At 36.6% G+C, this 10,733-nt stretch overlaps 1 non-coding gene across 1 annotated transcript; it reads left to right on the forward strand.

Moving 5' to 3' along the window:
• The first annotated feature begins 9,703 nt into the window (after positions 1–9,703).
• LOC129287364 (small nucleolar RNA R71) lies at positions 9,704–9,810 on the forward strand. The gene has a single exon (XR_008587684.1). It is a non-coding gene; the product is annotated as a small nucleolar RNA R71 (small nucleolar RNA).
• Positions 9,811–10,733: the final 923 nt, after the last annotated feature.

The following is a 10,733-nucleotide window of genomic DNA, read 5'->3' on the forward strand; positions in this document are numbered from 1 at the left end:
CTGATCTAGGTACAGCCTAAATATGCGGTTCATATAGTTCATGAAAATCGCAGGTGCATTTATTAACCCAGATGGCATTACCATGAATTCATAATGCCCATATCTAGTACAGAAAGCCATCTTGGGTACTTCCTCCAAGCGCACTCCCAATTGATGGTATCCTGACCTTAGGTCAACATTTTGAGAAAACTGAGGCTCCCACTAATTGATCTAATAAATCATCAATCATTGGTAAAGGATATTTGTTCTTCACCATCACCTTATTCAACTGTCTATAATCAATACAGAGTCGTAAGCTGCTATCCTTCTTCTTAACAAATAGTACAGGTGATCCCCAAGGTGACACACTGGGTCTAATAAATCCCTTTTTAAGTAACTCCTTTATCTGCTTCTTCAACTCAGCCAACTCAGTTGGTGACATTCGATATGGTGCCTTTGAGATTGGTTCAATTCCTAGCACTAGGTCTATTGTGAATTCCACTTCCCTTTCTGGAGGCAAATTGGACATATCATCCGTAAATACCTCAAGGAATTCATTCACTACCTTAATCTTATCAATACTTCCATCGTAAACCCCATGCACTGAGAAGAAAACCATATAAGCCATACACCCTTGTTACATTAGTTTCTTTGCTTGTAGTACTGATAAGAACTTAGACTCGCTAAGAATATTAGCTAGTGTAGTATGTACCGGAAACAAAACTATCTTTCTAGCATAGTCCAAGGTGGTATTATTGGCTATCAACTAATCCATACCGATAATCACGTCCGAACCCTTCATAGGAATCCGAACCAAATCGAGAGTGGTCAAATAATTTTCAAACCTCACTTCTATATTCAAACATGCTTTACTAGTCATATCGGATGACCCAGATGGTGTAGACACTTGAAGGAAATTAGTCGCTTATCCTCAAAATTACACTAAAGCTAACCCTAATGCAATATAGGGCCAACCCTAGGTCATCTCCCAAGGAATGGTTTTAAGTCTAATTGAAAGTTATCTAGTGAAATAAATCAACCAAAGTTTGTAGGAATTTAGTTATCTAGCTAATTATCTAAACTAATTACCTAATATGCAAGTAATTAAAATGCTAGTGAAAGTGAGTGAAATGAACTTCCCTTTTTACAATAATGGAACCCTAGAGATTAGTTGATTTTGGACTCATTATCTTCTCATGATTAGGCTAAGTTTAGCTTCCCTTTCCTCTTGACTAAAGCTGTCATGACTTAAGAAAATTATCCTAAGCCAATTAACCTAATTAGCTAACCTCCCTAGGTCTTAGATTAAAGTCCCTAGTTCAATTAACCAATTGGTGAAGACATTAGCCAAGTGATTCATTCAAAATCCTCTCTCAACAGCCATGGTCAAACACATAAATTGAGCAACCACAAGATTATGTCAAGCTACTCAACAACACAAGCATTAACACCACAAGATTATGCAATATTAACACAAGAAATTCACTAATTGAAAAACACAAGATTATGTGCCAAACAAAGAGTGGCAAAATTCAGTCATGGCTGTCCAAGGAAGAAATTAAATGAAACAATCCTCTCTCTTTACATCAACATCAAATTCAAATTAGAATTTATAAGCTAAGATGATTAAACCCTAGATTAAGGAATCTAACCATCTAGTAAAAAGAGAAGAGGATAGGAAACAAAAGAACTTAGCCAATTTGAAGCTCAAGACTCATCCTCCATCTTCATCTCTCTAGGATTCCACAAAGAAACTTAGCCAATCTTCATCTTCAAGAACCCTAGTGATTGCTTGTGAAGGCCAAACTCCATAGCTCTTGAATGATGAAATGAGCTTCAATCCTTGTGAAAATGGAAGGGATGGAACGAAAATGAAGAGAGGAGAAGAATGGTATGAGTTTTGTGGAGGTTTGGTGGCTGAAAATGGAGGTTAGGGTGCTGGAAAATGAAGAACAAAAGAGAGAAAATGAAGAACACTATGAACAAGAGAGAGAGAATGTGGAAGATGAATGAGATATGTGTTGGATCCCATTTGGGACTTAAAATGGCGTGCTCCTTGGTGTCTCCCATCAGCTGAAGCTTAATTAAAATAAGGAAAAAGAAATTAAAATGTAAATGGGAGCCTTGTCACACTTGCAAGGTGGCAACTTCCTATTGGTTTGTAGATGATTCCAATGTGTGCCTAATTTCCCATGTGTCATCCACATCATTTTAGCTGATCTAATCCCTCAAAATAATCATAATTCACGTGCAAACCATCAGCCATTGTCCTCAAGGAGTGTTGACCTCAATTGCCCAATTGATGCACAAGTCACATGCCACCTATGTCACATAAATCACATAATTCAATTAAATAGCATATGATATAATAAAATCTAATTCATGTCCAGAATTAAATTCATAATTAGAAGGGAGAATTTATTAAATTAACCAAGTTTCAGGCTGCACAAAATTATATAAAAATTTTCACACAAAGGCAAACCAAAAACTAGGACAAACTAAGACACTTAAGAAAGTGTTGACTTTTTTATTTAATTACTCCCAAACTAAAATGAATTTTAAAAATATAATTTCACCATTCATCAACTGGACATAAAATGCACTTTGTCAATTTTTCTTGTACATTTTCTCAAAAGTTCATTTTTTGGACCAAAATGCCCCTAGTGCACTGATCTTAGAAACTTAGGCAAAGTTCCAAATCTAATGCAATGTGTGCACTTGAAGGTGATAAATCATTAATAAAATGGTCCTAATTGACAAATAAAAGTGGGTAACAAATGTGTTCTATCAATTCCCCCACACTTAGCTTTTGCACTCCGGGCAAAATCAAGTGAAAAAGGTCCCAAAAGAAACTATAAGACAAAGAAATAAAAGAAAAACATTGTTTCAAGTCACTAAAATACTAGCTCATGAACTTCTACAAATTATCAATCAATGTGGCAATAATTACGAAAGAATTATGCACATCACAAACAAACCCTTACCAAGAATCAATGTCAAAGAGTAAGCCTCTCTAGGTTAAGTGTTTGCTCTCATCACTCAAAGTGTATAAGGTATTAAATTTCACTCAAAATTTCTTAGGATAAACCCTACTATGAATTTGTAACCCTTCTACATCTCCATCACTAAATAGCACTTGCAATCAAGAATCAAATGGACTTTATTAGGTTGTGATATAGGTAATGAAAGGATGTCTAAGAAATGCATGTATATAAAAAAAAATAGGGTTAGCATCAAAATAATGCTAAATCAAGATATATCCCCTTAATATGCAAAGCATAACCTAACTCAATTGAGTGAACACCTTAACACAATGAGGATGGAAAGAAATGATAAGAAATAATAAAACAAATGGAATGGATGAGCTAGGCAACTTTTTATTTTTATTTTTATTTTTTTTCTTTCTTTTCTTTTTTTTTCTTCTTTTTTTTCTTTTTCTAGCAACTTTATTTCTTTTCTTTTTGACTAATTTTTTTTTTCAAATCTATCTTTGTTGTTTTTTTTTTGGTTGCCCCTAACTCTTTGAAAACAATGGAAGTAATGGATAGAGAAATGATAATAGGCATCCACTCATTTGATCTAGGACATGCAATGAATATTAAAAAGACATATAAAAGTGTAACATGCATTCCTTGGGGAAAAATAGGGTGAATTTTTTTTTTTTAAGAATCAAACCAAAGGCTCAAAGTGGCTAACAAAGGATAATAAATAATAATAGGTTGGCTATTTGGCTCTTGGCTATTTTTTATGAATGCCATCTCTCATCTCCTATCAAACAAGTGCAAGATATATGGTCTTAATTAAGAAGTGAAACAAATTCTAGAGGGTAACATCACTAAGGAATTAATCACACATGAGTGTTTAGCCTCTTCCATGAATGGGTAATATGCCACTCTAATCCATTAATTCAAGGTAAAAGAATGTTCACTTCACACCTATTCAATCCTAAAAATTACCACATCTCAAGAATCAAAATATCCATTCAAGAGCTAGGTAATTAAGTAACCTCAAACAAAACAAAACAAAGAAATTTTTTTTTTTGAATTTTTTTTTTGCAAAACCAAACAAAACAAAATGTTTATTTCTCTCCCCCACACTTAAATCATGCATTGTCCTCAATGTATGTATAGACTAGTGATAAAATAAGGTGAGATCAATAATGAATGCATAACAAAAGTGTGGTGCAGATATTTTTTTTTTCAAACTAAAACACAAAACAAAGAAGTCAAATAAAGCAAATAAACTCTAATTTTCCTACTAGGTTCATCTCCCCCACACTTGAACTATACCTATCATTAAATATATCAATTAAAGGAAGGTAAAAGCTCAAGGTTAGAGAGATACAACCTTATCATGGTGGTTCAAAAACATGTTGAGAGAAGTCCTCCTCCTTTTGAAGTGATTTGGCATCTTTGTAGAGCTTGCATAGGTGACCATTGATTTGCATAGTGGAACCCGTGGCTTTATTCAAGAGTTGCAAAACCCCATAGGGAAACACCTTGGTCACTAATATGGTCCCTCCCACTTAGACTTCAACTTGGCATGCTTATGAATAAACCTTGTTTGGAACAAGAGGACTTGATCTCCTTCTTGGAACTTTTTCCTCAAGATTAGCTTGTCATGAAGGATCCTTGTTTTCTCCTTATAGATTCTAGAAGACTCATAGGCATCCAACCTAAGCTCCTCAAGTTCTTGCATTTGAAGAAATCTCTCCTTAGCCGAAAGATGGAAATCCAAGTTTAGTTTCTTGATGGCCCAATAGGCCCTATGCTCTATCTCCACAGGGAGGTGGCAAGCCTTTCCATACACCAATCGAAAAGGAGACATGCCAATGGGAGTCTTATAAGCGGTCCGATAAGCCCACAAAGCATCCTCCAAGTGTAAAGACCAATCCTTCCTATTTGTGTTCACCACCTTGGTTAGGATTTTCTTGACTTCTCTATTTGATACTTCGGCTTGGCCATTAGTTTGGGGATGATATGGTGTAGAGATTTTGTGATGCACCCCATATTTAGCCAAGAGAGCCTTCATCATCTTATTGCAAAAGTGGGATCCTTGGTCACTTACCAAGGCCTTAGGAACTCCATACCTACAAAAAATATTAGATTTGAGAAACTTCAAAACAATCTTAGCATCACAAGTTCTAGTAGGAATGGCTTCAATCCACTTTGAAACATAATCAACACCAAGTAATATGTACTCAAAACTAAAGGATGGTGGAAAGGGACCCATGAAGTCAATGCCCCAAACATCAAAAATCTCACAAAATAAAATGGGTTGTTGAGGCATTTCATGTCTCTTACCCCAACTACTAACCTTTTGACATTTCAAGCATGCTTTACAAAATTCATAAGAGTCTTTAAACAAGCTAGGCCAATACAATCCACAATCTAAAACCTTCCTAGCTGTCTTATTTGAGCTAAAATGACCACCACATGCATGAGAGTGACAAAATTCAAGAACAGAAGGCACATCAACATCATCAACACACCTCCTAATCACTTTATCACTACAAATCTTCCACATCAAAGGTGGTTCCCAAATGTAAAATCTAGACTCTCTTTTCAATTTTTCAATGGCAAAACGTGAAGCACAAGGAGGCAAGACTCTACACTCAATATAGTTAGCAAAAGAGGCATACCATGGAGGCTTAGATGAAATGGCACACAATGCCTCATCAGGAAATGAATCACAAGGAATAGTAGGGTTAGAGTTTACCATAGTAGCTTTTAAATGAGGTAGTCTAGACAAATGATCCGCTACTTGATTGGTAGAACCACTCCTATCCCTTATCTCCACATCAAATTCTTGCATTAAGATCACCCATCGAATCAAGCGAGGCTTAGAATCTGTCTTCTTAAACAAGTACCTCACAGCAGCATGGTCAGTGTACACAACAACTTTAGAGTTAAGAAGATATGATCTAAATTTATCAAGTGCAAAAACAATAGCAAACAACTCTTTCTCAGTTGTGGTGTAATTAACCTGAGCTGAATCTAGGGTCCTAGATGCATAAGCAATCACATATGATAACTTGCCCTCTCTTTGACCAAGCATAGCTCCCACAGCAAAATTAGAAGCATCACATGACAACTCAAAAGGTAAAGACCAATTTGGGGCTTTAAGAATGGGAGGGGAAATGAGCATGCTTTTCAAAGTGTCAAAACTCCTTTTGCAAGCATCATCAAAAACAAAATCAACATCTTTTTGTAAGAGTTTAGACATAGGCAAAGCAATTTCACTAAACCCCTTTATAAATCTCCTATAAAAGCCTGCATGTCCCAAAAATGATCTCAAATCTTTCAAACAAACAGGATATGGCAAAGAAGCAATCACATCTACTTTGGCCTTATCCACCTCTATGCCATTGGAAGAAATCAAATGGCCTAAAACAATTCCTTTATCTACCATGAAATGGCATTTTTCAAAGTTAAGCACAAGCTTCTTTTCAATGCACCTACCAAGCACTTTATCTAAAGAATGCAAGCATGAATCAAAGGACTCACCATACACAGTAAAATCATCCATAAAGACTTCCATGCAATGTTCAATAAAATCACAAAATATGGACATCATGCATCTTTGAAAAGTACCAGGTGCATTGCAAAGACCAAAAGGCATCCTCCTATAGGCAAATGTACCAAAGGGGCATGTAAAGGTAGTCTTATCTTGGTCACTAGGAGCTATAGGAATCTGAAAATACCCACTAAACCCATCTAGGAAGCAATAATGGGACTTGGAAGCCAATCTCTCAAGCATTTGATCAATAAAAGGCAAAGGAAAATGGTCCTTCCTAGTCACATTATTGAGCTTCCTATAGTCTATGCACACTCTCCAAGCATTTTGAACTCTAGTTGGAACAAGCTCTCCTTTCTCATTTTTTACCACAGTAATCCCCCCTTTCTTAGGTACAACTTGGGTTGGAGACACCCACTCACTGTCAGCTATAGGATAGATGATCCCAGCACTAAGTAGCTTAACAACCTCTTTCTTTACCACATCTAAAATCAATGGGTTAAGTCTCCTTTGTGGTTGCCTAATGGGCTTAGCATTGTCCTCAAGAAAAATTTTATGTGTGCACACAATAGGGTCAATACCAGGAATGTCAGCCAAAGTCCAACCAATAGCATGTATGTTCTTTCTCAACACATCAAGTAATGCATTTTCTTCCTCAAGAGATAAAGAGTTAGAAATTATTACCGGAAGCTTCTCATTCTCAATGAGATATGCATACTTGAGATTGGATGGTAAAGGCTTCAACTCCAAGGTAGGTGGCTCTACACAAGAGGGAATGAGCTTCTTCAAGTCTAATTTGGTGGAATATTCCATGGTACTATCTTGTCTTTTAGGCTTCTCACTTGTTTTTGATTTCTCCTCTTCTTTCTTTACAGCCTCCCCCTTTTCTTGCAACTTGTCCTCAAGTGCTTGGACTTGAGCCACGGCCTCGACATGTGAAAGTGTAGAATTTTCCTCCAATAGCTTGGGAATCCTAAGAACATCAAGCTCGAGTGGAGAAAAACTCATAGATTCGGCCTTAATGGCTTTAGTACCTACAACACAAGAAGATATACCCTTCTCAAGCATTTCAAGATCAAGCATAGGAGATATTTTAAACAAATCATGAGAAGAAGTAGTTGCATCATTCAAGCATGCATCAATCTCTAAACAAATAGGACAACTACATCCATCAATACATGTAGTAGTAACAAGAGACAAATCATCATCAACATGTGAGAAAGAATCAAGCATGTGAGACTCACAAGCATCATGAAGCAATAACTCAATGGAACTTACACCTAACAAAGAATAATCCTCAAAAGGATGTTTCATTGCTTCATATATATTAAAAATAACATGATCCTCTCCACATTTCAAAATCAAACTACCTTTTTCCATGTCAATCAATGTACGGGCAGTCCTCATAAATGGCCTTCCTAAAATCAAAATATCATCCCCACTCCCTTCTTTTGACATATCAAGCACATAGAAATCCACAGGAAATAATAGACCTTTAACACAAACCAACAAGTCTTCTACTACTCCATGTGGTCTTCTAACACTTCTATCCGCTAATTGGCATATCATAGGTGTCTTATGCATGCAATCAAGACTCAAGGCATGATAAATTGAAAGAGGCATAACATTAATGGCTGCACCTAAGTCTATCAATGCATGAGAAAAATGTGTGTTGCCAATCTTGCATGGAATTGTGAAGGAACCGGGGTCCTCACATTTTATAGGGAGTTGAGGCTTCATGATAGCACTCACAGATGAGGGTAATTGTACCCTTGCATTAGGCCTAAATTTTCTTTTATTTGTACAACAATCTTTCAAAAATTTGGCATACTTAGGAAAGTTCTTAACTACATCCATCAAGGGTACATTAACATGAATCTTGTGGAAGAAATCATATACCTCTTGATCAAATTGTCCCTTTACTTGCTTAGGGACCACTTGTGCTTGTGGAAAAGGAAGCTTCTTCATAATCTCTTGACTTTGCTTTCCTTCTTCCTTCCTTGAACTCTCCTTTCTTGTTTCACTTTGCTCGGCCTCTCCCTCTTTTTCCTTACTAAACAACTCGGCCATAGTCCCCTTTTCCACCTTAGATGGTGGTTGCTCACATATGATCTCCTCAATGTTTTCATCCTCATCATCTCTACAAAAAGATGCATCATTAGGAGCAAAAGAAGAACTAGAAACATTAACATCAATTGAAGAATTTAAAGAGGGCTTCTCGGCCTTCCCTTGTCTTTTGTCTTCTTGTACTCTTTCTCCCAACTCCTTGCCACTCCTCAATGTGATAGCATTAAGATTAGCTTTAGGATTAGCAACGGTGTTGGATGGTAATGTAGAGGCTTGAGCATTGGCTGCACTTAATTGGTTAGCAAGCATATTCATTTGAGAAGTAAGGGCATCAATTTTAGAGTTCATGTTCTCACACTTGTTACCCATACTCTCTACCTTGTTCCCTAAGCCATCATACATGTTTTTATACAAAGAGTTCATTTCAATCAACTGCTTACGTAACACATTCACATCATTAGAAGAGTTCGAATTAGAAGAACTCTCAATTGGAACAAGCCTCCTATCACTATAAGAATTAGAAGAAGGTGTAAGAGAATTACCACTTGGATTGTAGCTTTGAGAAGAGCTACCTTGAGACAAATGAGGTGGAGGGTCACGGCCAAAGGTGTTTTGATAGGATCCTCTTTGTTGATTGTCTTGTAAAGCCACATTTGGATTTGAATAGGAGAAATTAGGATGGTCTCTCCATGAAGGGTTGTAAGTATTAGAATAAGCTCCTTGCCCTTGCCTCCCACCATAGGATTGTTTTCCATTGTAGATAGCATTTACTTGTTCAAACTTAATAGGACAATTGCTTTCTACATGCATAGGTGAGTCACAAAAAGTACAAGAATAAGGGACAAGTGCTTGAGAAGTACTTACATTGCTCACTTGAGATATTTGTGGAGCCAACATTCTCCCAATCTTGGCAGCTAGCAAGTCCACATATGAATCATTAAGAACTGAGGAACCTACCATATTCACATTTCTCTTTTCCCTTGTAGAGTATTGAGCACCACTTGAAGCCATCTTGTCAATTAGTTCCCAAGCCTTTAAGGAAGTGAGGTCAATCAAGCATCCACCACTAGCGGCATCAATGTTAACTTTGTCTCTTGGAATCAAGCCCTCATAGAAATATTGGACTAAATTCTCACTAGAAATTTGATGGTGTGGGCATTTAGCCAAAAGGCCTTGGAATCTAGTCCAATACTCATAGAGACTCTCATCCTCTCCTTGTTGGACCCCATAGATTTGCTTCCTCAAATTGGTGACCTTGGAATTTGGAAAGAATTTATCTAAGAAGAGTCTTCTTAGCTCGGCCCATGTGCTCACTTTCACATAAGAAGGGTAGTTGAAATACCACTCCTTTGCTAAACCTTCAAGAGAAAATACAAAAGCCTTAGCTTGAACATCATCAACATTTACATGCATAGGCTTCATAGTATCACAAACCAATAGGAGAGTATGCAAAAACCTATGACAATCCTCTCCCGGTAACCCATGAAATTTAGGCAATGCATTAATCAAAGAGGATTTAATTTCAAATTGAACATTAGTAGGAGGAACATATAAGCCATAAGGATTATCATGCCAATTAGGTTGAGTTAATTGCCTAATGCTCCTCTCCTCTCTAGGGTTATGCAAGCCTTCAAATTCATTATTAACATGGCCATCATCATGCAAATTCTCATTCCCATTCCCATGGCCCTCATTATGCACATGCTCATGTCCTAAGATACCTTCCATTGTTGAATTACAAACCAAATGAGAATCAAGAATAGGTTGTGATCTTCTCAATCTAGAAATAGTCCTTTCAATTTCTGGATCTAATTCAACAAAAGAGGTATGTTTTCTTCGGGTCATGCACTAATCAAGCTCAAGAAAATTAAGAACAAAGAACAAGCTAAACTAAAATGCAAATCAACATGAAACAATTCAAAACACACAAAAGCAAGAGAATTTTTTTTTTTTTTTTACTCAATAGCAACAAAATGAAAAAAAAAACACCAAACAAGTAGAAAGAGAGTTAGAAATGCTCAATCAAGAAGCTTTGGCAATTCTGGAATTCGCACAGTAGGCTCTCTGGAGACAGTGAACTTGTGAATTTTCTATCAGCAAATCCACATGATAAATTCCCCTGAAACTTTTATGAGAAACACAAGAGATATACAGGAAATTATATAAAACTT

The sequence above is a fragment of the Prosopis cineraria genome, unplaced genomic scaffold (assembly GCF_029017545.1).
Source record: "Prosopis cineraria cultivar Desert tree isolate PC_DT_omini unplaced genomic scaffold, ASM2901754v1 PC11, whole genome shotgun sequence".
Lineage (NCBI taxonomy): Eukaryota > Viridiplantae > Streptophyta > Magnoliopsida > Fabales > Fabaceae > Prosopis > Prosopis cineraria.